Raw genomic sequence first — 22266 nt, 5'->3', positions numbered from 1 at the left:
GAAGTTTTACTCTAACTTTTTGAAAAAGATTGTCAATCAACATAGTGAAATAATTCTAATTTCTTTCTGAGATCTAAACCTTCAGTGTTTCTTTAACACAAAGTGTACGATAAATATGACACAAATTTTGTGAATATTAAATAATTAGGATTGCTCACTTTTACACTGCTAGAAATTGTCACCAGGAGTTCGTGAATACTTAGAAATTGAAATCTGAAAAAAGTTTGAAACCTGAACTCCGAGTTTTCACGAAAGATAATCTTGAACTTGCAATACGATATACCATTTTCTAATGTTAGCACAAAAATTGAGTTATTCGTAGATGTATCGAATATTCATGTTAACTTCGCTTAAACCACTATGCACGGAAGCCTCATAACACTGTCACTCATATTCCCGTCACTGTTAATTCGGCAATTAATTTAAAATTTACGAACTGTATTTGCGGATCAGATGTTCAGGTAGAGTAACATCAGTATTCGCCGTTCGTAAAGTTAATTACGACTGACAAGATTTACGAGTTAAAGCCTACAGAATTACATCTGAGAACGGTAACCTGACCTCGACTGGAAAACATTCGAACCGATGGAAACACTAATCCGGAATTATAACAGTTTGAAATACCAAATGGACTTCCTAGCGTTCCGAGTAACTTAATAACACACGTGTCATTCTTCTCCTTCGCCTCGAAGCCCTTCCACCAACGCTTTAACTCCAGTACGTTTCTAGAATCTGTTTATATCTAATAGTTTTTATTTCAATCCACAACTTCCTTAATTTCGAAGGAAATCTAAAACAATTGTTGTTAATGTCTACACGTCTGATTTCTGGAAAGTATATTAAAAGCTCGTTAGCAGCTTTCCTGATGACCCGCAGTTAATAAACCTGTCACAGAAGATTTTCAAGGAGCATGTTCTAACGTTAACTAACTACTAAAAAGAGGTCAGAAAAAGACCCACCGTTTTCTCTTAATTTCAACCACCGAACTTTAAATGTCCCTAAGAGAACAAGCGCAGATTTCAAAAAGAAAAGATCGGACTCCAATCTAGCAAGAAAAAGTGTCTTCTCAGAAAAAGAGAAGCTAAAATACCAAAAGAGGCAGAAGGAATCTCTGCGTTAATCTCCTTCCCCATTTCCAATTCTAATCACCCACCACAGTCACGAGCAAAACCTTTCACGCCAACGAACCAAAGAAACTTTCTCATCGACGTCTTCTTTCATCTCGACAGGTTACCCCGTCGATTCAAAACACCAGCAAAAAGGGTCCAGGCATTCACTCAACGAACCAGAGTCCTAAGAACTACTAAGTAACCAATAAAACCTAGTCACACTATCCCAGCTCTCGCAGAGACCTCGGGTTCCCTCGATCCACCTCAATCCGCCGCAAGTTCAACCGCTCGAATCCCCTTGGAGAACAAACCAGCTACCTCATCACCGCGTGTCTACTTACACCGACTGGCTCTGCACTGTGTCTTGCGATTCCTTGCGTGGGCACAGGGACGCAACTGCGTGCGGAACGGCCTTATCGAGACGCTTCGGCACGCGAGGACGGTTCCGCCAGGGGTGCGAGGTCACATTGCGAGGGTCCTCGCGCGCGTGGGACCTGTTCACAGACTGTACCGTGGCGGGATTTTTTCCTCCGCCTTCTGCGGGCGCAGTGGCGCGTTCGCGCGCGTACCAAACCGATCCGGATCCGCGGTCGAAATTGCCGCCGGCCGACGTCAGCCGGTCGCGTCGGGACGCCTCTCATAAACAGAGAGGGCCGGCATTCGAGCGCGCCCACCGCGGCTGTGCACGGATCACTCGTCGTCGTCGTGGATCCTCCGCGTACGTGGCGGGCAGTGAACGCGACGCGGCGCGCCGCGGCAGGTGGCGCGGGATGCCGAGGACTCTCGCGAGGGGCGGCGGGATCCGACGCCGCTCGAACGCACGGACACACTGACACCCTTCGGGGGAGTACGCCTCGGTGCTGCCGCCCCGCGGCGCTCCACGGAACGAAACTGAGCGCGCTTACTCGACGTTCGCGAGAAAATGCCCCGACAGTCGCGTCCACGACGCTGACGCCGACATCGAGTGGGGGTGGCCTCGTTGCACCTCTCCCACCCCCTGACTCCTGCCTCCAGCGAACGAGTCCCGATTCTTCGCCTTTTTCCTCCCCGCTTCGCCGCTTCTTTTTTTTTTTGTCCTTTCAGAGTGTCTTCGAGCCGCCGATGGATCGGTCCTTTGAAGGCGTCGACCGCTCAGGGGCTAGTTGGCTTGTTGTATTTATGCCGGGGATGATGGAGCAATTTGACTGGGGCTCGCATGCCTTGTTGTTTTTCCCTTCTGCTGGGTGTTTGTTTTGGTAAATGGAATTTGTTAGTGGATTGTGCTGGGACTTGGAAAGGGGAGGTTCCTGGGATACTGATGGCGAGTGGTGAGTTGGAGAGACTGCGGCCTTGTAGTTAATGAGTTGTGAGTTATATTTAATGTTGGGCGGTATTGAGGAAGTTAAGGTGAATTCGCTGGTGAGTAGAGGCTGTTTAGAGTAGATTCCTCGGTACCTGTTTGTGACAAGAATTTTGTGGTAACCTTTTGTTGGTATGGTTGAACTGCGGGATTTTTAGTGACTTAACTGTTTGTTTCTTTATTTAATCTTTTTGTGATCAAGTGATTCCTTCTGAAAATTCTGTACAGTTATTTCTGCTGTTTGTTAAGAAGGTTTCCAATAATACACTAGGTAATAAAGCAGAAGAAATTAAGGATATATGCATATCACTAGTCACGATACGGGTAGAACAGGATTAACTCGATGATACACAATATTCTATACATACGCGTCGCGTGAGACTACACCTATTAAACTATGCCTACACTAAACCAACAACGAGGAACATTTTATCGTCTCTTGTTGCTTATAGCGTGTGATTAGAAAACTATGCATTTTCTTGCGCGTATACATTTTAATTTTTTATTGTTTGTGTCTAGAACGTATCTTCCAAAAATCTACTTTTTTCTTATTTTTTACATAAATAGCAACAAAATATTGTTTGCTGTTGCCTCAGCGTAGGTACAGCTTCATAGAATTACTTTAAAGAAAGAATTTTCAGTCAGCTGTCGAGTATACTTTTATTTGCACCAGCTTGAAATGAAGTTGGTGATTGATTGAAAAGATCTGATTGCGAACTGTAGACATTCGCTAGATTGGATATCCTGTCTATTGAATTCATATGTGCAATTTCTGACGTTAAAGCACATATTTGAATGAGAGAAGTGATCTTATTTTCTGTTCAGTTTAGAAAAATATATGTAGATATTCATATGGTATAGAAATTAATAATCTAAAGGAATGTGATTCTTTTTGTGTGTTAATATAAATCAGTCTTCAGAACAGAACGGCAGTAACTCTACCACAACAAATTATAATATTGCACTAACGCTATCCAAACTAAGGGTAGAGACAAGATCTTATTAAGTACTGAAGACGAATAAATTTATTCGATAATTTAGTGCATAATAAATCCTACTCACTTGCATTACCCGAGAGTAATATGAATTCATAAGAAAAATATGTTTACTTTTCCATGAATTTTCATACTCTTACGTGTGTGCTATCATTTGGTCCTACCCCTTTCTGTATTTCTTCTTTTTACACGCAACTAATGCAAGCTATGTCAAACTAAATTACTTTTCCATGTTTGTACAAGGTGTAAGTTACATAGATCTCACGAAGTTTATGATATCATAGTTATATATAATATGAGAAATTAAATATAGCACACATGTGCTACCTATTAACACGGTAAATTTGAAGAAATTTATTAAGCGAATGAGACAGTAATTATTGTGAAATGATACTGTATAAACGCCTACAATTTAAAAAAGAATCATACAGCAATAAGTTAAATTATGCACAGGAAAAAAGCTGGTATTTGACGAAATAGCTATGTACAACATGTCACTGACAATACAAGTGACTGCTGTTCGTTACACTCGATTTTCAGCTTCATTGCCAATAAAACGTATTTTTATTTCTCACTTGTGTGTATACGTAACTTACGTGAAACTGTAAAATATGCATGCGTATGCACACACAGTAACAGCGTGAATGCATATTTCTTTTATTTCCAGTCATAGTTCCTAGACTTTTTGCATTGTTCAAGAACTTGCACCAATTTGCTACTCCTCTTATTCAAAGTGTTCTATTATGTACTCACTTCGCAAAAATTTCCATTCTTACGAGATTATGCACATCTGCTATAATATTCTGTGATTACTAGGTCTGCAGGTTTCACTCTGTCTTTGTGATCTTCTTCAGTTTTTTCTATCTGTTTCACAGACTGTTTCTAAGTGCCTCGGTTCATAGTCGCAAATGACTGCTATTCTTTAACTTCTTGCTTAACGTCTCACGTGACGTTTCGTTATATTTGTGTCGCTGACGTTGACACCAAGGCTAAATGACAGTTACTTCGCGACCATCCCTCACGTCTATGAAACTACCATCGTCATCTGTTTTTATAAAGCAGTTTCCAGAGAACTAGAAGAGTATAAATAATTATACTTGAATAAATAATAATAATAAACCGTATAAAGTACTATCCAAGGAATTTATGGAATATAATTTTACGCAAATTTTCTAAAACCAAAACACTAATTTATTAAAACCACTAATGATTTAATTTCTTAAATGAAAGTAGAACTTTCCTGCTATTTAATTTCAAATACTTCGATCATTAATCGCAATATTAATTTCTACTTTCAACATATTGTAATCTAAATTTGAACATTCTCGAATTAAAAAATTATTCTCAGAAAACGTGAAGCCTATTTCAGACACAAACATTAATTACTTAGAACGAAATTCAGACATAATGATGGTTAATGTGATAACAAAGTTGGAAGAATCTTCTGGTTGTACTACTGAGAGCATTGACCTATACTACTGAAAAGTTCTAATTCTACTCTTTCTTGTACTGAAATAACTCATGGATATCTTGTAAAAAATTGATCTCGTGTCTATATTCAGGAATATACATATACACTACTTTCCCAAATGGAGATACAATTTTTATACTATATGCAAATAATATTAAATTGACAGAAATATCCGTTTCTTTCGTAGCACAGCTCAGCGACATCTTTCGAACTTCCCATCGAGAGATGAAATGTCAGCTGCCAGATAAAGTAACAAGAGATTTAATTAACAGTATTCGATTACAAAGAGTGAATGTCACTGGTGAAGATTTAATTATATCTCATTTGGCACTCCTGTTTTTCTCCACGAATGACGAGTTAGTTTACCAAATAAACCGATACCGCACAGTAGTTTTATCATGTATGAGCCAGCCACACATAGCTATGGCTCGAAAGGATAATTACGTTGAAATCGTGTTCGCGGCCATTAATCCTGCATAATGATAATATCTCAGTCGCCCCTGCTATTTCTGTCCCGCGAGGTCGCATCGAGAAAAATTAACAGCAAGATTCGCTAGTCAAGTCGTCGTAAGCTTACAAGTGAATAGTTTATTACTCGAGCGACTCGTTCTGCTCGGGGAGTAACCGTCTTACGAATTTGGTGGAATACGTAATTAGACACAGTGTATAATTTAAGTTCAACTAAAATGCTGTTGGTTTTCCATTCAGCGACAAGATGGAAATTACTTTTTACTTCTGTTCCATAATACCACGGATGAAATAACTGATCCGATATAGAAGAATACGGTGGAACGAAATGTAAAAGCACAATTTTTTCTCTTATTTATAATATTTAATGGTTCACTGAAGTGGTTTTCTATAGATTCTATAATATATTATACCTATTTTATAAAAAACGAAATACCACATTTAAATTCGAAGAAATTACCTTAAGCCAGCTTCCATTTAAGAAAAAGGTTTATTAATATACATTGAGAATGAAATATAAATATAAATACACTCTAGGAGCCTAAAAGCATCTAACAGTAGATGTTCACTTTTTATTTTATATTTCCACTTATGTTTAAAAGTTTTGTCTTACACACTACAATTTATCTAAACAAAACTGTTAACATTTTCACGTAAATCTCGTAGTGTAAGTTTCATCCCCAAACCGTTTCTTCCAAAACAGCAAGCAACCACATTATAGAACAATACACGGATACAGTATTAAAGGCAACCATATCTCTGCAAAACGGGTTACCTGGAATTTCCGCTACAGTACAGGCTGCAGAATTAACCTGCAAATGAATTGTTGATCACATTGTTGATTCCCAAGTTTCAACCGTGTCGTATCGATTTGGCCACGGTCGAGCAACGGACACGTCACAGTTCATAATTTAGCTTGACTATGAGCAACAACGATAGAAACGATGAATAATCTATGGGTCGTGGCTAGGAAAGCAGAAAATTGGGCCGATTGAAATCTACTCTAGCGTCTTATCGTGCCACGATTGAATTAGCCATCCAATTATCGAATCTGATCTCGGGCCGAGCAAGCTTCCGCTTTTCATGCCACGACCAGTCGGTTTAAACAACACACATAACGAACGCAAAATAGTTGGCTGCTTTGTCAATTTCGTTTCGGAACGGTGAAGTGAAATCTTCGACGACGAATAGGTACCACGCTAGGGAGACGGATAAACAACCTGTCAGACGAAAGAAATGGCTTTGGCTGTTGACTATGCAGTATCGGTAAACGTCTGTTTATTGGGTGGAAATGTGTAAGCTGCTAAGTATCTCTTCAGAGGCTTGATGTTAAAATGAAGAAAAGAATCGAGTCACTTGCCTACGAGATAATTGAAGGATTCAGTGTAAACGACACGCGTTACGATATAAGAAATTTACTGCGAAATAAGTTGTTGGAAAAACAACTTTTTTAGTCAATTTAACAGTAAGTTGCCTATTACTGTCGCATTTGGATCCAAAATTCACATCAGTTGACACTCTTTCTTACATCATATTTTTGATGAATTATTGATGCACCAATTCTTTTGAAATGTATAGTTCAATAAATTGATTTGTTCACTTTTCTTTCTAACACAAAAATGATACTTTAATTTTAATAATAAGTTTGATTTTTAACGCTACTATTCTATATTTCTGTCTACTAACATTTCAGCAAAAATTTTAATTATTCATTAGCTTAAGATATTAATTGATCTATGTTGCTGTTGTAGCTATTACTATTAAAGTAAATTCAGCTTTAATTTCTGACTACCTTCACTATGATTATCGTTATCCCGATAATCATTACTGTTATTTGATGCATCATTTTGAAATCTATCGAACGTTGAAAGGTGTATTCAATACATGGGATAAACTACATCTACTATGTTAATTACAACCGTAGCTACTGCATTTGCAAATATATAAGTCAACAGATTTTGCTGTTTGAAGTTCCGAAAGCGTGTATACAAATTTATCTAAATAGTATAAACGTTACAAAAAGACGAATTATAGTGAGTGCATGTAACTGACATAATTATAATATAATTGTGACATAACCAATTATATTAAATAGAACTGGTGCAAGCCACGCAAATGTTTAAAGTGAATGGTATTTCATGATTAGAGAGCAGTATACATTTCAAACCAATTTCTAACGGACCTATTAAAACCATCAAATTACTATAAAAGTCTGATAATATCTAATAGAAATGTTTCCATGAAATAAGAACGTCATTACGAAAAAGTAATCAGATATTATACATATTTAAAATTCATACAAATTGCACGCAGCTTTTTTTCCTTTAAATCTTGTAAATTTACTCGAACTCGATTGAAAAGTAAGAAAAAATTATTCATTTCACTAACAATCATCTTAAACTGTAATTTACTACTTTCGACTATAATTTATTCTTTTAACAAAATTAATGCGCTCATTGCATCCAAGTGTTTTCACTTAGCCTTAAGAGCTGTTATTAAAGTCTACCAACCGAAGTAAATTACCATCTTGAAATTAATACTTCGTACTCGAAATAAAGGTAAACACAATTTAATGTAACGCACTCGCGACCATATTGCTTTTCCCGAATTAAATAAAAATTGTTTAAGAAGTTGATATTGTAGTTTCGTATCTCATGAAAATAAAGGTACCGTACATAAATATACGTTTATGACTGAATAAACAAAAACTGTTCACCGTGAAACGAATAAATTAAACTGCAATAAAACGCGGCAGTTAAAGCATGAAAGCGTGAGCCTTCAAATTTTTAAGGACGCTGATAATTTACTACGAAAACAAGAAATGGTAATTGCCTGAATAACATAATGTATGGATTCTTCACGCGAGCAATTGTTTACGGTCCACTCTGATCCGCGTGTTATTTCTTTACCCCTGGCTGCACATCATTACTATCAAAATTCATTGATGATAATTGCAACTAGTTTAATACGGCTTGCAGAAACACAGTTATTCTACGACGTCAAATATTATTAGTAATAATTGATTTTTATTTTCATTTTGAATAAACTTTACCCGTAACTACGTGAAATTGACTTGGGATAAATGTTTAACTCTTGCATTATAAATGAAACTATTCATTATCTGCTCGTAATCCCTAAATAATTAATTTGTAAATTGTCAGTAAACTATTATTGAAATATAGTTCGAGGTTTGATTGAAATCATCTTGTACCCTCGTTACTGGTACACTGACTACCCGAAAACCTGAATAACAGAAATATTGGAAAACTAAGTTTTGTTTATGCTGAGATGAAACGTGCAATTAAAACTTTTCTATCACAGATAGTTTCAACTAAGTTTTTTCCGAAAAATTGGGTTTACAAATAAATTGTCTGACTATTATTAGAACCCTTGACAGGTGCCCTGGTATAGTTACGTTTTTGGGCTGAGCTACACGAGGTACAACGCAGAAATTTAAACAAACGAAAAGTCTTCTAAAATTTAAAAGCAAATTGTTTTGAAAATCGAATTTCTAAAAACTAAAACTAGAAAATTGAGCCGAAAATATAAATACCCACAAATTTCAAGATTCAGAAATATTAAAATCTAGATTCTTAAAAGTTAGTCAACTTGAAGATTTAAATAGTTAGAACTTCGAATTTTTATTCGAATTCTACCATCTGAAAATTTGAATATTTAAAATTTGTAAATTTGAAAATTAAAGTCCCCAAAATATCAAAAAATGTAAAGAACCACTCGTTTCTCGTAATTATCACATATGTATATAGAATGTGCTCGGCAACAAGTGTCAATTAGTGGTGATTCTACATGTGAAAATAGGACGAAAGACAATAATAACTGAATTACATTTGGAGCTTCGCTTCGGAGTTACTAATTTGTGCAAAAACGTCTAAAAGTCGCGTGAAATATTATGACTTGAGACTTATTCTACTGCAAGAGTGCAGTCGGGTCAGGCGCAACAGAGTTAGTAGAACAAGCCCCGAGTCAGACACATTTCACGCATATTTTAGGTTTTTTTTCAACAATAAATAACTCAGAAACGGAGCTTGAAATGTAATTTTGTCTATCTCTATTTTTGTTTTATTTTACCATGTAGAATTACCCCTTAAAATTCCTGACACCCATCGCTAAATACCCTGTACAGTACAGGTGCGAAGTTTGTAAATCGTAGGTAAACTACCTTGTATAACTGTATGGATACTTTGACATGATTGCAAACACATCAACTACCTACATTGTTTTATTTATAGTAACTGATATCACATGTTACTCTCGTCGATATATATAAACCTTACATAATTATTTGAGATACAATTTGTAGCCAAAACTATATTATAGAATTTTCGTTAATGTAGTCTACATACTACAATAACGTAAAAGTGTCCAAATACTTATGCGCAGTAGTGTACGTTAGAGCTGTCCATCATAGGGGCCTCTCGTGCATCTGCTTCCCCTTCTAGCGATTACTACCACCATAGCAGACCTATATTGTCATGAAGATGCGCGACGCTAACGAGGCAGCCATGACAGACTATATGTTTTTGTTGTTTTCCACGATTACGTTGATGAAAATGAGGGAAACACCAAGGACAAGCGTGCCCTGGCTTGGATGGCTCTGGTGTATGTACTGTTCGTGTTCCATGAGAAGTCCCCTAAAAAGCATTAAGGGTAACGTTTTCCAGAAGGCTTCTCATGAGATACGAATAGTACACATTGTCATGTACGAGATTTATCACATCGTAGCTATTGTTAGCTTAGAGTATTGTAAGAGTCGAAGGTTATCTAAGTGACAATAAATTTAGTCATGAGTGCAGGATTGTTAAGACAACTGCACCCCAGATGTCGAGGGAGCACGTTTCAATAAGCGCAATTTCTGAGATGATATCCAGAAATCTGTTACTTTACTTTCTCCTTCTCCGTAAAGATTTCCAACTGCATATATCATGATTGTCACCCCCTACCCTTGTTAAAACTCCACCAACAGAAGGTTTCTTAATCCATCCGCCTACAACGTTTTGAACCAATAGTTTTTAACCACAGCCAAGCTTTGCTCAAGTTTTAAACTCTATCGGGAAACCATCAATCAAGCGTCTTCTTCCACTTATAATAAACTTCTCTTTAAAAACTAACTAGTTACACAAAACGAATCTAGCGTACAACCGCGTACATATCGTACGCCTCACACATCCAGCAAAACAGTGTTTCACTCCCTGCCGCAAATACATTATTAATAACGCACCCTACGGATCGTTCCCACGCATTCCTTCAGCGTCATCAATTCCTCCAATCGCCGCTACATTTGCGTGAGGGGGTAAAAGATTTAAAGGGTGTACCAAAGCGGTCAAGATAATAACCGCGCGATAGCCAGCACGTCGAATCGCGGCGGTCTGGTTCCGATTGGAGACTTCCCGAAACTGTCGAGCAAAATGTTGTGAAAGCGCGACAACGGGCAAGTTCCCAATGCAGAGCGCAGTCGACCATAACGAAACCGTTTGTCGCACATGAACAGCCGTGTAACGAGCCACGATAAGGCTTCAAGTAGGGGAAGGTGAACCCAAGTACGTTTCACACCAGCCGAAGCTGTCCTTGTCAAGCGACAACACCGTATCGGCCACTGTCGATCCGCTGCCGAGAACAATGAAACTGTGGCGCGACGGGACACCTGGTATTACGCTGCACAGAATGCTTCCCCCTTTTTTCCCGCTCTTTCTCTCTCTCCAAACAAAGGAATTACGTGGTGAGCTTTTCCTGCGTGGAAAACTGCACGCGAGCTCTGGTCACGGCCGCGAGCACATACTGGAACGCTCGCGTTTTAACGAGATGGACCGTCTGTTAACTCTAACGCAGTTGGATCGCAAACACGACGGCTTTTAGGACAACTATGACGAATAACAGGATTGTTAATAAAGCAGAGATGGGTGGATTCGCGTGTTTGGAATTCAAGATTGTTGGAGTGTTAGAATCCAAGGTTCGGGGGATACACTGGGTTAGAAGACTTCCTTCTAAACTTAGTCGTGCATACGTGCGAATCCTATTGGCGTGGTGAAACAAATTCGAGTCAGGCTGCTTAATGAGTCTTTGTTTTATTGGGCACGATGTATTGATTTTTGTCGCTCCAGTGTTCGTTAGCTTTAAATTAAATTGATATTTTTTATTACTGTGGCGGACTTCAAAGGACACAATTCGTTGTGGGAACTGTATGGAACGGATATTCGATAGGCAATAGAAATATAGAGCGTAGGTCCATTTAATGGCATTCGAACAAAACATTCCTACAAAGGAAACTTTCAGGATAATTGAATGAACTGTGCATAAAGGGATGCACTACTTTGTCGGTTTCAAGAAAATAAAAGAATTCTTGACATACTCCAGCTCTTTAACCCTACATAGGACTCTGATACTCATAAAGTTATCTGATAAGTATCTTGGGTATCCTGGAATCATCAATTTTCCTACAGAGAAAAATGGTCCTAGAATCCTTCACACAAGCACTCAACCTCTGAAAGATCAGATCCAACTGACATATCTTTTACTGTTTCTAGTAGAGCTTGAAGAACATACGAACTACTTAACAATATCCTAAAGCGTTCAATTTTGAAAGAATCCACGTTCCCTGCGGAACTGTGATATGTATAATGAAAGTTAATCGCATAAAGTGACTCCTGATACTTCAAATACTGAAACATGAGCACGTGTATGAGACCGAAGTGGAGAGAAGTTTGCACAGGTCTGCAGGTCAAAGCAAACATTTATAGTGCTTCCATTAACCTTTATTACATGAATTACGTATCTTTTGCAACGTCTGACTTGCAATCGGTCTTCGTTACATGAACCGGGGACCACGCTGTCCCCGATCGGACCAAAAGTAATAAATCGTCCGCGACATCGATATCCCAAATTCCCGAGCTTTGATACGCCTCGCTACGTCTTATCCAATTCCCGAGCACGATGTTCCTTGATAAGAAATGGACAACAATTTCGAGTATTAAGTTTTTTACCGCGACGAGCAGCAGAGAAGGTTTTTACATTTTATTGAACATCGGGATTCGTATTTCGTACTGTATTTGAACCGTTATCGACTTTAGTTATTGGTTAACTTTGAAAATTGGGAAGAACAGAATTGACTTCGACCACCCTTTACCATAGCTAGATGAAGAAATGCCTTTGCAAGGGTAAATGACAGCGCGGTGAAGTGATAACAGTTACCCGATAATCTTTGCTAAGGAACTTTAATTGATGAAATTACGCTCATGAGTTCAGGATTCAACGAGGAAATTTTATAAAAATTCATAATTAAGATAACGTGGTCGTTAAATGTGAAACACGGAAGATTTGATTGACGTAAAAAGTTATTGTCTGTAGTTATAGTCTTTAGATATAAAATTTTTCCCCATCAATACACGAAATTGGCTTTCTGCGCTATGTACAGTTCAACTTTATTTAGAAAAAATAATCAAAATAGTACAAAAAAATCCGTATGCTTTATTAGCAGAGAAAAATCCCTATGCTTTATTGTGTGGAAAAATATACTAGGTTATTGGTTATACCAGAGTAGATTTCTATCAAACTTGTATTTATTTATTGGGAATTCCTGCCGGTCAATTAATTTATTGGAACAATTAACAATAGTGTACCTATATATGAATATCCATTTCTATTTCTACTATAATATCTTGTATTATACAAATATGTAGAAAAATAAACATGGAAAATAAAAACCATAAAAAATCTCGAAAAATAAATATTACAATACAAAATTGAGAAATTTTTATTTAAAATACATTAACTATGCTAGCTATTCTGTTTACGTATTGTGTTAATTAACAGAAGAAACAAATTAACTCTTTTTCTACCAAAAGTATTATTCTGAAAACGAGATATTTTCAAGTATCTTGATCTTTTGTTTTAACTGCATAAATATTGAAAACCAATTAATTATCTAGAAAATTAAAATTTTGTTAACTCCGTATGTCCTTAGTTCTTACTACTACCTTTATTCTAATTATCTCCAGATTAATAATAAGTATTATTGCTTATTAATACCAGTTATTAATATAAAATAATAAAACACTTGATTTTTACAATATGTAACCCTTGCATCTATCCTACAGCCTTTTTTCTACAAAAAAGTGTTTATGGTTCTCCCCCTATCCCCAATGCACTCGCTCGCATCCAGAACCATCGATTCCCACTACCCATAGCAAAGGTAACCAAAAAGACGTTCCCGAAGACACGTTTGTTCCTTTCTCCGACTCGTATTTACGCGTGTTTTCCGAACGAAATGGGCTGAAAACAAGGAATTCAGCGGCGAGTAAATCGATGCCTCTCCTGGGAATGGAAATGCAAAAGAACAGTTGACCCATTTTTTTTTTTGCAACAGCTCATTTCCCTCCCCCCTGTATTCCTCTTTCTGCGCCCCTATCCCGCTCTTCGCGAACCCTCTCCCTCACGCCCTCCCCTCTCTTGCAATTCTGTTTATCTTTTCAAGTTGAATCTCACTATCGAGCCGACAGATCTCTGGTAAACTAATTTCGAGCGAAAAAAGCATTGGTTCACGCAGTCCCTTCTCTCCCTTTACACCCTTGCACAAGTTCATCGAGAGAGAGAGCCTTTTCTCTGTTTTTCATTTTATTGGCCAGAAATGGCCGTCATTCCCTGTTCGTCAACGTTTCGCTTGCCCCTATGAAAGCTCGACGCTCTCCGCTACTTCGTTAGGAGGGCTTCATATTTCGGATCGGATATCGGTGTCACGTGGGCAATTTTGGATGGACAGAGACTATACGACATAATTGTTCCTGAAAGCTCGAGCTTTGTGGTACCAGGATACGCGATTTTCCCGAAAAACGTGTGTTGGGGAAAGGATTCTAGTCATTTCCCTGAAATACGAACGGGGTGGTAAATAATCGATCCGTAAAGCACAGCATGATTCGAAAGACCCCGGTGCAAAATTGGAACAACTGTTGCAAGAATTTATCCCAAACCAAATTGCATCGGTGGAGCGACTATGAAAACGACCATTTCCTAAACAACTAAGTCCTGTTTGCTCTATTTCTCCTTCTTAATGCGTCTGAACAATTGCGGACTCCTCTGATTGTTAAACATATAAGTATATTAACTGAGGCAAAATAGCAACTATTTCAAAGGATCAAATTTAAGACGTTAAGTCACACGAAATGATTTAGGTATAAGCTTTCTGAAATTATTCTACCTTTACGAATTACTAATTTTACAGAGAAAACATCAAAGAATTGAGGCGTTTGATATAACAAGGACATAAGCTACACTACATAGCTTCACCTTCAAAGATTTAAAGGCAGTTACCTCCTTATCTGTCATGTTGAAGTGTGTGTAGCTTAGGACGCTGTTGACTCGACATAGCGTATGTAAATGTTCAAATTGGACGAGCAAGGACTTTCAAACACAGTATCACTAATTTTCATTATCTTTCTACAATTATTGTTAGGTAGTTTGTTATCGACCTAAGGTATGTTTGTACGTAGATACATTGACTATTTTTGTGTTTATTGCCCCCAACATTTTGATTAATAGATACACTTTCCAAATTAGTGACTTAATGAATCATGGATGTGATAAATTGAAAGTTGGTTAATCTCTCAAGAAATTCGCGTTAGTCAAGGCTTTCGAGCAATTGTTTCAACAAGTAGGGATAATCTGAAGTGGTTAGGCAAAAACAAGACGTCGAATTACGTAGGACGTCGTGACGTGACAACAAAAACTGTGGCCATGATTTAACAGCCATTCCGGCTTATCCTAAAAGAAAACGTAACACCCCACGTTTCTGAGGACTGACGTACAGACAAGCAAGAAATTACGTGATACGTTTGCGGTAGGCTTTTTGGAACGTAAAACCCGTGTCACTAATTACCACGCGAAGCGATAAAGAACAGCTGACCGTTCACGTTCAGGCGATTTCTCAATTAGCAATTTTCTTCTGGACAATTAATCTTGTTAAAGATTCTACCAATCGTGATTAATGGTATTAGAATATACCGATGATGTTTAGTTCATGATTACTTCGTGCAAAGTATGACAGTAAAGCATCGAAGATGATTCATTTAAAATCTATGTTTTAAAACGGATCTGAGATCGCAAGTTTCAAAGTAGTGTCCTTAAAACAGTACATTTAATTTTTAAATGAGTCGCAGTAGTTGATCATAACGCTGCTGATAACCATTATTCGGCATTTGTCTAAATACTAGCATTGCATTAGTTTAAGTTTCAGAAAATGACTGAAAATGTACTCCTTTTATTACAACTTTCATTGAAGGAAGTGAAACGAAATTACGAGAAAATGAATCAAGTAAGTAGAGTCTTTTTTTAAGTGTCCTTTACTTTCTCGAAGGAGAGTACATGAAGAGAACGCTTTTTCCCTCAGTTTCTAAAATTTACAGTAATGCAACGCTGTTATTAAAACAGATACAACATGGCGAGTACTAGATGTTGAATGTTGAAATGAGTACAAGGAGGCACAAAGTATAGTATAATATTTGAAGTAAAAGTTAGCAATTAATTTTTCTCGAAACTTTGTCACTCTGAGTTAAGGAAACTGAAAAGTATTCAGCTACGTATCTACTTGTATCTTACCAGAAGTGATAGACAAAGTGTAACCAGCATGTGTCAAAATATTTTAAGGGGTGGTAGGGAAACTCAAATAGAACACAAGATGTGCTATGACTTAGTGTCCGATGTACCTCTATTTTACAATAGTAATGCAATAAAATAAGTTTTATTTATGATGATTCTTTTAGTAAACGTGAGAAGAGCGAGCCAGGCTGACTTGTGACTTACTTATTCTACTGCTAGAATTTGAGAGGTTTACAGGGCATAACAAGGGTACGTTGAAATATCCTATATGTTAAACTAACTATCAGAGGATTCTGTGAATTGTACAAATGCATTGAAGAACAGAAATAAAGCAAAAAAGTCTGAATATATATTACAACATCTGTTACGGTTCAACTTTTATAAAGCTTTGAAAATCAGAGATTCACTTCCTACAAACATTTCAAATTTTCAAAGCTTTATAACAGTTCAACCATAGAAAACACAACAAAATGTATTAAGACCTGTTTGCTCTATTTCTCCTTCTGTACAATAGCAGAAAGCATCTGTACAATAGCAGAATCCTCTGATTGTTAAACGTATAGGTACATTAACTCCAGGGCATTATTATTGCAAAATGGAAGCAGATCGGATACTACATAATAGGACATTTAGTGTTCCATTTGAGCTTCCCTACCACCCCTTAGGATATTTCAACGTACCCTTATTACGCCCTGTAAACCTCTCAAATTCTAGCAGTAGAATAAGTAAATCGCAAGTCAGCCTGGCTCGCTCTTCTCACGTTTACTAAAAGAATCATTCTAAATAAACCTTATTCGCTACTCACGAATACATTACTCTATTCATAATCTCTACCGAAGAAATATTCAAAGCAAAATTGATCCCAACAAAAATTCATTCGAATACCAGCCAACTCTGCATAAAACGGACATTTCATTCAAATCTGCAACGACCAATAAACACCACCAGTCAAAAGACCGTGACAGAACGTTTCATTTTAATTTACCCTTCCACTCCTTCACCAAGCTCGTATGATTGATAAACAATCACAAGAACAATCGAAGCTTCCCGTGGCTTCAACTGAACTGATGATAAACTTTTCTACCGACAGCCTCCTGCTCCAGTGCTTTTTTTTGCTTCGAACAATAATAAATTCACCGCGGTGAACCAACCAAGCACGAACCTGTTATTAGTTTCGCCATGGCCACCCTGCTCTCCAGTTTCAAATAAACGTTGTATAAAACCCCGAATTTTACGTTAATCTCTGCCGTCGTGGACCCAACGCCGCTGAATGACCCTGGAAAAACCGAAAATCCATTTGACCAAGAACCCGCCACCATAACGGAGGGTCGTAAAATAGCGAGGGCGCGTAACTTTCTGTTAGCCCAAGTCCTGTGCGCCGCGATACCAACGTTCTTCGCGTGCTCTTTCTCCGCGGAAACCCTTCGTTCAGAATTCCCAGGTACAGCCGTATCGCTCGCCCACCAACAACGTTTCCACGCAACTTCCCTCTCTAGATGCACATGTACACGACCGCCCCGTACGTTCAAATTTGTCGAGGGAACCACGGGAGTGTTCCGCTTCGCCTGCAACGGCGATGCTCTCGATTCCTTGGAAAGGAATGGTTCTCTCGATTGAACGATTGCCGTGTGATGAAATGAAAACCCTGCGAGGTTTTTAACACACTGGCGGTGTTCATTTAAGAGTCTGTGTGTGTTTAGAAGCCCGAGAACGGGTATTAACTCCTTGCTTTGCCAGAATTGATTTGAGTGGAAGAGGAAAGTAAGAATTAGGTAATTGCTGGATAGATAATTATGGTAAAGTAAATAGGTAAGTTTTCGTGGGTTATATGAATTTCTATTTTTTACCGTGTTGGTAATGTAAGAATGCAAATTATGGTTGATTCGTTATTGGGATGCAACAGTGTGATTTGTTAGAAGGCGAGATGTTAAGGGATTCTTTTCGGAGAAAATTATATGGATGGAAATTAAATTTTAGCTTCTATGTCTTTGAAGTGAATCATGCATTTATATTGAAAGCAGAGGATCTCAATATGAGGATCTCAATATCGTATCTGTATATGTATTTTTATAAATACAACTAACATGTTTATAAGTACAGAAAAATGGAATTTAGATAGAGATTTGTGTCATTGTTTAATCAAGTAATAATGTTTTTTCATCATTTGGACCAATTTGTAAATTTTTTCTCGTCTAATTTGACATAAAAACATAGACTTCAACAATTTAATAAAACCAGTTTAGCATCTAAAGGTGAAAAAAGTAGAATTGTATTGCTTTCAAAATAAATTACTTCTCTGTTAATTAAGCTTTCAAATTCTGCAATGCATTACTTCTCCAAAATTTGTTTCGCGAAGTTACATTTCTGTATAAATAATGAATTTCTCAATGATAATACATGCATATCGTACAATTTTTAACCAGACACATATGAAATCAAATAATATAAACCATATCAAGTTTATAATGAGACAAATAATATAAAATCAAATAATATGAATGATGTAAAATGTATAACAAGATAAATAATACAAAATCAAATTATATGAATCATATGAAATTTATAATAAATATATCATAAAATTAAATGAATATTATTTAATAATATGTTTAAAACTCATTAACTATGTACAATTGTAATATGTAATTCTTCCTATTTCTATTATACAACATATGTATGTGCATAATATAGGTTAAAATTTCTGTTATGATAAAATTAATAAAATAAATATAATAAATGAAATAATATTAATCAAGTAAATATTAAAAAATTATTCATCTAAAAGATATTTCAGATGTGACACTTTCGTTAAATCACATAGTTAAGGATCTACTATGTACATATATACATAAATACTCATTATTTAATTATATTATACTGGCATTGCATACTATAAATGTAATATTACTTATACTATACACAATTTTTATAGAATCTGAATAAAAATTCTTCGCTACAAAAAACGACTTGTTTGTTTCAAATATATGTTAAATGGCATCAACATACCTGAAAAACTCTGCTATCATTCCAACAAACTGCGTTGCTCCATTATAAAATTCAACTGGGTACTCGTTGATATACGTTTCCAGTTAATAAATAAGATAAACTGCATCGTATTCTTGTAAAAATGATGTTCACAAATACTCTCACATGTTAAAATGAGCACAAAATTCTTTATAAATCACTCATTTCGTGTATGAGAATTGTCTATGACACTATTTTAACAAAACTGTTTCGTCAAGCGAAGGTGTCCTCTCTTTCCGAAGTTTTGGAACAAATATGGCGATCCCGCGTTGCGCTGCTGCCCAACTCTGCCGATCGGTTATGAAATCGGCCGAAGATGTCGCCTTCGGCGGCAACGCGCGATATACGATTATATAAAACCCCACTTTTCGTTCGTCTACGTTGCTTTTAATTCTTCATTCGTCCAGTATACTTTGTTTCTTTTCGGTTAATAAGGAAAGTAATTCTTGTGTTAGATTCTGCTAATAGTTTTAAGAAAACTAGAAATTCATATTGTATATCACAATAGTAAACAAAAAGCTCAAACACTATTTCGTTTTCTTTTGTCATTAATAACCCCTAATAGCCATTGTAAGCATTTGTTACAACATTAAACTCTGTTTAAGAAACACATGGTGTAATCAACGCTTTATCATTTTTATCTTTCAAATACCTTAAGCTGCTATAAAACTTTTTTGTATCCAATCTTAAGCGTGGCTACTTCTACTTTATCATCATTTTTAAATTATAAACTTTATAATTTACGGCAACCTATTAGTATCTGCTATAAAACAAGGAACAACTTCCGAAACTATTTTCATAATTAACAACTACACTGTTCTTCAGATTCTTATAAGTATTATCCTTAATATTTGTAAGAAGCATCGTAATACTACTTTCTCCCATTTTAAATAACTTCTAATCAAAACTAGGAATGTAGTAAATGTAATAATGTAGTGAATACCTACAGAAATGAATGAATTAATTAAAGTAACATGAGCACAGAACGTGACTCGAGACTCACATGTTATAACAGGACCACCTACCATTCATGTTCACTTTCTATTAATATATAGGTCAGAATAAATAAATGATACTCGACGATTCAAGCGGCTTAATTACCCGTCCAATACACTTCTGCTATATTCCTTTGCTGTCCCTTATCACTACCATTCCAGTACACATCTAAATACAACCCCAACAGTATTCTTGCCCGCATGCTTCCCCTATAATCGCTTGTGCTGTTTAATTTACAGTTTACCCCACCCTCTTCCCCAAGTCAGACATTTCCATCCAAGAGTAAACTCGCCATGACCCCCATGTGTCGAAGTGCCAGATTTATACTGGCGAAAAATCAGGAGCATCTGGAAGACGATTGCTATTTGAGTCATAAAATAAATTCGAGGTCTTAGACCGCGGTTATAGCGGATGCTTTCTCTAACGAATACGTCCAAACTATTTATTATATGAGCGAAACAAGTTCAAATGTATTCGTCAGAACATCAGTTCGTGAGAAAACACATCCACCAGAAGCGTAGCCTTAGCTTATGTAGACAGACAAGTGGCAGCTATACTTGGAGTAGCGTTTGATACTTTTTATGCTTGAAGTAGAATTTTAAAAGTGCCCAACTATTGTAATACCTTCTGGATATTTTATTGTATTCAGATTATCATCTTAGTTTTATTGGAGTAGTCTTTCGTATGCATCAGAACATGGAGATACTGTGGATGGATAGTAATAGAAAGAATTTAATATTAGAAATTGAAAACGTGTAGGAGATACAGAAACAAACGACCAACATTCTGCACAGGAGTTTCGGAAATACTCGAACAGTAGGAACGTATCTTTCCCTAAGTGACTACACTCGTGCACAGGATTATTTCGAAAGAGACAGTAATCTTCGGTACACAAGTTTTATATGTGCATTCCAGGAACTAATTGTTGCGCCTCGTAAACGCAAAATAGTCGGAATACTTGCATCTCCTGGGATCTATGCCTCCACCCTCTTAATCGTCCTTTCTCTGGATTCTACAGCTCGAACAAGCGTGACAATTGCGATGTAGCGCAAATAACCTTACCAGTTGTCAGAAATCGACGCAAAAAGACTGATCCTGAAGTCACAGATCATTTTTATCGAAAAAAGTGTGAACACGTGTAGAATGTGTTGCAAGAAATGCGATTTCCACTGAGAAAGGTGGCACTGAATCACGTAGGAATTTTGAAATCCGAAATCTTTCTCAGCCAAGGAGCAGCGGGATCTCGATTAGCGATTTAATTGTTTTCTGTGTTTTCACCCTTAAATACGTTCCTTTGGTTCCCGTTTCCGTTTAGTCCCTTTGCAACGTTTATTGCTCACGGGAGCTGGTTTCAATTGAGTTTCGATTTTCCGTACCCGCTTGTTCTTTTATTTCGAAAGCAGAAATCGTCTCTTTTTTCGCTCTCGTTCTTTTTTGCTTGGATACTAGACACTCGTTGGCCTCGCTACAGATGGCGAGTATTTTGCTTCTTCGGTGGTTTGGATAGTAAGGTTTCTCTAGGGAAACTCGGGTACACGAATTCGATCGAATGTAGATCATTCTTTAATTTGGCTCTCATTCATAGAACAAATTCTTCCTGTTTGCGCAATGAAGAGAGAAATTGTTAGGAGATATGAGTTCTTATCATTTCATGTGTATTAAAGAGAGCTAAGATTTTAAGATATGAAAATAACGTACTGCTATTAAATTTTTCAGTTCAAATAAAGCTATGCCAAATAATGAATAAAGGAACTATAGAAATAAGGCAGCTGATCTAATTTCATTCTCTTATACATTTTATACAGTTTGTGAACATTCGCTACCACCAAAAATTGCAAGTATTAGGTAATATTAAAATTTCTAATATGTTCATTCAGCAAAATCATTTGCTGATAGTTTCACATAAATTTCATTTCTGTATAATGCAATTATTAATTATTATACTCTTTGCATATTATGGTATTACTGTTACTAGATAAACATTTCTTTTTATCCCTTCCTTGAATAAGTTCAACTTTATTACATTCTAATATATCACTAGAGATACAGTAAACTAAATTTGTTATCGATCACGAGTAATGATATACTTATTGGCCAAGTATTTATAATATGTGTACGTCCGTTTAGTAACATTGAGTTAAAGTAGTTGAAACGTTCGTACACATCGTGAAACGTTCTTAACGGCATACGCGAAACCTGATTCCGTATTAACACGACCCTTCAGCGAGACGTGCTCGAATTCTGAAATCTGCTCGCGTA

General features: G+C 36.7%; 1 protein-coding gene across 4 annotated transcripts in view; it reads right to left on the bottom strand.

Moving 5' to 3' along the window:
- Nucleotides 1-22266, bottom strand: part of Mp (collagen XV/XVIII-type protein multiplexin) — a 273211-nt gene that overhangs the window by 203033 nt on the left and 47912 nt on the right. For 2 of the 4 annotated variants that reach the window (XM_076386976.1, XM_076386977.1), the window contains exon 1: nt 1451-1604. The exons of the other annotated variants lie outside the window; for them this stretch is intronic. The gene's annotated coding sequence lies outside the window, so the exon portion shown is untranslated. Of the gene's footprint in view, nt 1-1450; nt 1605-22266 lie in introns of those variants that run through there. 4 annotated transcript variants of the gene reach the window in all.

This window comes from Calliopsis andreniformis, chromosome 10, assembly GCF_051401765.1.
Source record: "Calliopsis andreniformis isolate RMS-2024a chromosome 10, iyCalAndr_principal, whole genome shotgun sequence".
Classification (NCBI taxonomy): domain Eukaryota; kingdom Metazoa; phylum Arthropoda; class Insecta; order Hymenoptera; family Andrenidae; genus Calliopsis; species Calliopsis andreniformis.
This window is presented reverse-complemented; position numbering and strand designations above follow the sequence as displayed.